Source organism: Schistocerca serialis, chromosome 1 (genome assembly GCF_023864345.2).
Source record: "Schistocerca serialis cubense isolate TAMUIC-IGC-003099 chromosome 1, iqSchSeri2.2, whole genome shotgun sequence".
NCBI classification, from domain to species: domain Eukaryota; kingdom Metazoa; phylum Arthropoda; class Insecta; order Orthoptera; family Acrididae; genus Schistocerca; species Schistocerca serialis.
Window position 1 is genome coordinate 723596930 of NC_064638.1, and position 6000 is coordinate 723602929.

Below are 6000 nucleotides of genomic sequence, written 5' to 3' on the forward strand. Positions count from 1 at the left end.
AAAAGTAAGTGTTTATTTATTTATAATGTAGCACCAGTTATTAACCCTTAAAACTAACCTAAAGTCCATATTTAATACCAGAAGTACGAGAAATTAGTGTTTAAGAAAATAAATACGCACTTTTTCAAAACACTTAATTTTTAGAAACATACTCTTTACACACCTCTTGTTGAAGTAAGATAAGCTATTTTTTTCTAAAGAAGCTGGCGTGCATCTTCAGAGTCCACGTATAACCACAAAGGCTGAATAAGTTTGTAAGTGAAATCAAACTCGGAGACTGAGTGGGAACATTCACGTAACTATCGTGACTGTCAGAGACTGTGTCAAACGGTTGTCTCGCATCGAGTGAAACCACTCAAAGCCGGTGAGTGGGCGAAAAAAATTCGTATAGCTGACGTGATTGCGGAGACTATCTAAATTCGGTTGTTTATTGGAATGAAAGAAAAAAGGACTGAACGAATCTATTGGCAAATCGGTGGTCGAAACCAGCCGGTTGTCCCATATAATCCACTTCGTCGTATGCTGTTTTGTGCGTGGATATCCGAACTCCTCTGGATAAATAAGTTCCTTCACGTCGATATAATATGAATTTGTCCTGCTTGTGACACTGATATACAAACACTGTGCCCGCGTCGCCGTACGCAAATCTGTGAATGAGAGCGTATAGCCTGAATTTTGTTCTGTTTATAGTTTGTCATTTGCAGTGACGCCCATGGAACAAAATCTTTTCTCGCTAGTTCGCACACAGCTTTACCGGTGTGTGGTAGCGATAGTAGTTAGTGAGTAATCACGTATCTGTTACACATCACTGTGACTGAGAAGTCAGAGTTTTCCCTATAACAAGTTAGAAGAATCTGGTGACAATGTCCGTCACAACTAGAAATTACAAGTAGCAAGAAGCAGCTAAAAGTGGCGTTTAACATTCAACGCTGTGTGACATCTATTGACCGGTGATCGTAATTTGTTCTAAGAACCATGTGTCCCACGTTATGAATGTAGATCTTAACTACGGTCGAGGAATAAGCCAGGAAGCCAATTTGTACTGAGAAAATTTTTACACTCGCTGTTTTACCAGACTAGAGTGTGATACTGGACCGCCCTGAAAGCTTAGTTGTGCAGCATAGTCCGAAGTCTAGTTTATGTTTAAAAGGGATGATTCGGTTGAGGGTCGGTGAAGTCAACGAATGTGAATGCCGAAAAAAAAAAAAAAAAAAAACTTGTGGTAACAGACTGGCCTATAATGTAGCCCAACGATTACGTTCGCGAAACATTTAAACATAGCCAACGTATTTTTCGAAAAAAAAACTTCAAGGTAAATTCAGAAAACATTTATTAGCTATAAAAGACAAAGATTCGATGAACATGTTGATAGGCATTATACACATGAATCGTACATAAACTGCAAGGGGAGGGAATTCACTACATAACTTTTACCAAATGTTTAAGAATAGTGCATTCTCAAAATGAATACTTTTTCAACGCTAAAATAAAAAAAGTAGACGTCTGTGTGTACACTCCTGGAAATGGAAAAAAGAACACATTGACGCCGGTGTGTCAGACCCACCATACTTGCTCCGGACACTGCGAGAGGGCTGTACAAGCAATGATCACACGCACGGCACAGCGGACACACCAGGAACCGCGGTGTTGGCCGTCGAATGGCGCTAGCTGCGCAGCATTTGTGCACCGCCGCCGTCAGTGTCAGCCAGTTTGCCGTGGCATACGGAGCTCCATCGCAGTCTTTAACACTGGTAGCATGCCGCGACAGCGTGGACGTGAACCGTATGTGCAGCTGACGGACTTTGAGCGAGGGCGTATAGTGGGCATGCGGGAGGCCGGGTGGACGTACCGCCGAATTGCTCAACACGTGGGGCGTGAGGTCTCCACAGTACATCGATGTTGTCGCCAGTGGTCGGCGGAAGGTGCACGTGCCCGTCGACCTGGGACCGGACCGCAGCGACGCACGGATGCACGCCAAGACCGTAGGATCCTACGCAGTGCCGTAGGGGACCGCACTGCCACTTCCCAGCAAATTAGGGACACTGTTGCTCCTGGGGTATCGGCGAGGACCATTCGCAACCGTCTCCATGAAGCTGGGCTATGGTCCCGCACACCGTTAGGCCGTCTTCCGCTCACGCCCCAACATCGTGCAGCCCGCCTCCAGTGGTGTCGCGACAGGCGTGAATGGAGGGACGAATGGAGACGTGTCGTCTTCAGCGATGAGAGTCGCTTCTGCCATGATGCCAATGATGGTCGTATGCGTGTTTGGCGCCGTGCAGGTGAGCGCCACAATCAGGACTGCATACGACCGAGGCACACAGGGCCAACACCCGGCATCATGGTGTGGGGAGCGATCTCCTACACTGGCCGTACACCACTGGTGATCGTCGAGGGGACACTGAATAGTGCACGGTACATCCAAACCGTCATCGAACCCATCGTTCTACCATTCCTAGACCGGCAAGGGAACTTGCTGTTCCAACAGGACAATGCACGTCCGCATGTATCCCGTGCCACCCAACGTGCTCTAGAAGGTGTAAGTCAACTGCCCTGGCCAGCAAGATCTCCGGATCTGTCCCCCATTGAGCATGTTTGGGACTGGATGAAGCGTCGTCTCACGCGGTCTGCATGTCCAGCACGAACGCTGGTCCAACTGAGGCGCCAGGTGGAAATGGCATGGCAAGCCGTTCCACAGGACTACATCCAGCATCTCTACGATCGTCTCCATGGGAGAATAGCAGCCTGCATTGCTGCGAAAGGTGGATATACACTGTACTAGTGCCGACATTGTGCATGCTCTGTTGCCTGTGTCTATGTGCCTGTGGTTCTGTCAGTGTGATCATGTGATGTATCTGACCCCATGAATGTGTCAATAAAGTTTCCCCTTCCTGGGACAATGAATTCACCGTGTTCTTATTTCAATTTCCAGGAGTGTATATTCAAGTACTGCACGTCAGCTATTCCCGATGCCAGCTTTTAACTGGCAGATCTGTACCACCCACTCTTCTCATTTGCGTATTACCAGCCTTAAAATACTTAACTAAGCCTTTATCAATAACAACCCGGCAGAAAATTTATGTGCTTAGGGCGCCTTTTGGAAAGTAAAAGTGGAATTTTCATCCTTCATTAACAGTGTACATATTTCACTTTTTTGTATCACACCTTTCAAATCATAGAACGACTTCAGTGACACAACGCTGAAAACTCAGTTCGCACACGAGAGGGACAACTCACGGGCGTGCGCGACTACTTCTGATCAGCTGCTTTCGTATAAAATTTGACACGCTAATAACATAGATTTGTGAATGTCCATTACAGAGACGGTTATCTTCAAATCCAGTACGAATTTTTAGCAAGGAACATTAAATTAATTAAGGTGCTTTCATTCTGGGTGGCTATAATTAAAGTGCTGCTACTCACAAACGTCCTGTGTGGACTGTAATTATCGTATGGCAGCACAACTTGGTAGAAACTCCTATTCTAATGCTTTAATGCGGAGCCAATTTACAGTGAAAAAGTAATTAGTTCCAATTTTGGCCACTAGGTGCAAATCTGGCGTTGTGAGTGGAAGAAAAACGCATACCTGATGGATTAGGAATGGGATGCGGATAGAATATGTCAAATAAGTGAGAAAGGCATGATGCTGATTTTATTATTAAACACTTCTTACACAATCTGTTCGATAAGAGCACAGGAGCATCGACGAGATATTATACAGCGCCAGATTTGCACATGGTGCACAAAATTGGAATTAATTTTTTTCCAGCGTAAATGGGTTCCGCATTAGCGCATTAGTATGTCTACCAAGTTTCACTGCAATACGATAATTACAGCCCACTCTGGATCTCCGTGGGTATCTGCTCTTTAATTATAAACGCCCAGTACAACTCTCTGAGTAGAAGAACAAGGCATTCGAACCATCTAGTAAGCATTTGTGATCGTGTCTCGTATTGCATAAGTACAATTACAGTTATTAATTAGTTAATTATCCGCTACACAGGCAAAATAACAACTCGTCGGGCAATTTCAGTGTCGCAACTTTGGTGTTGCTGAGGGTGGCACAGATCTGAAACAGAGGACAGTCGACACGGGGTGTTCCGAATGCTGCCGACTTTTAACGATCCGTATTTGTGGTCCTGAGGTCAAATTATCGCCCCGTTACTACACGTGGTGTTCATAACATGGTAATTTATGATGGATACTAATCCATACAAATTTAAAAAAAATGGAAGCACATGTGTATGTCTGTATGTGCATATTATGAATGTTTTGGTGACACATTCTGCAGGCAGCATCCACATATACCACTGAATGTAGTGGAAAAATTAAATCATTGTACGACGCTTAGTTCAGAAAATTCAACGTCATAAACACAGAAAGCGTGAAAAACTACCGCATTATGCAAGACGTTTAAATTTGTTACTTCGTTGCTACTACGTCTATTCGCAACACACTTCACAGCCAGCGTCTAAATATGTCGCTGAAATTATCTAGAAAAAATATATCACTTTTCGATACATATTTCAGGAGATTAGACGTTATAAACAGTGAGATGTGTGAGAAAACGCCGCATGATGCATGTTTCAGTTTATTAATTCTTTACTACTAACTCTATTTTCAACACATTTTGCAGACAGAAGACACATGAACCACGGAATATAATGAAAAATTACATCGTTGTGCAGCACATGGTTCAGGAGAAACGACGTCATAAATATTAAGCTGCGTGAAAGTGAAATTGCAAGACGAAATTCGCTAGACGTGCATGAGAGATATGTGTACAGATGCGCGTGAAATAAGTAAAATATGTGTGAAATGTATTTGACATATGAGTATGCGAGCAAAGCCTCTCGTAAATCCGGCCGCGGTGGCCGAGCGGTTCTAGGTGCTTCAGTCCGAAACCGTGCGACTGGTACGGTCGCAGGTTCGAATCCTGCCTCGGGCATAGACGTGTGTGGTGTCCTTAGGTTAGTTAGGTATAAGTAGTTCTACGTTCTAGGGGACTGTTGACTTCAGATGGTAAGTCCCATAGTGCTCAGAGCCATTTGAACCATTTGAACTTCTCGTAAAATAGTCAACCTAAACCACTGGAACGATTTCAATCAAATTTGGTACACAAATTAGTTATAGTCTGGAAAGAAAGCCTGTGGGGTAATAACGACCAGCCTCTTACTGGGGTGAGTGTGATAACGTGGAGAAAGAGGGGAAGAAAACGTGTTGGACAGACAGCGAGGGGGAACGAGGAGATGGCCAGATATAGGGGAGGGGAAACTCGAGAGACAAAGGAGAAGAGGAGATGCACTTAGAATGGAAAGAATAGGAGATGGGCAGAGACGGGAGGGAGAGACAGAAAGAGAGATGAGGGAGGAAGAGATGAAGAGGCAGGGGGAGAAGAGGAAATGAACAGAGAAAGGGAAGAGGAAGAGATGGGCAGAGATAAGGGAGAGGAGGAGATGGACACAGAAAGCAAAGCGTGGAATAGGGAGACAGGGAGAAGGAGATGGACAACGAGAGTTAGAGGAGGCGACTGACAAGGAGAAAGGGGGGGGGGGAGGTGACAGTGGGGGAAGGAGCAGACGGACAGAGCGGGGATGAGAGACCAGGGGAGGAAGGGTTGGACAGAGAGAGCTGCAGGAGGAGACGGACCGAGAGTGTAGAGCGGAGGAGCTGGAGTCGGCGGGGCTGGTGGAGATGGGCAGAGGGAGCGGGAAGGAGCAGATTGAATAATAGAAGACTGGAATAAATACATGCCTGAGCAATGACAGGTACTGAGCTGGTTAATAATAAAATCGGCACGTATGCGGTTCGAAATGACAACCCACTGTGCCATCCCACTATGTCACTATTGGATCTTGAGCAAACACGTTTGACAACGACTGGTTTAGCCAGGGTGGTATGCCTGCGGACGTAACGTGAACGGTGAGCTGTGCTGGTGACGCCCGCCTGAGCGGCCAATATCCACGCGACCGGAGCCCTGGCCGTGGCCGAGGCCCGTATCGG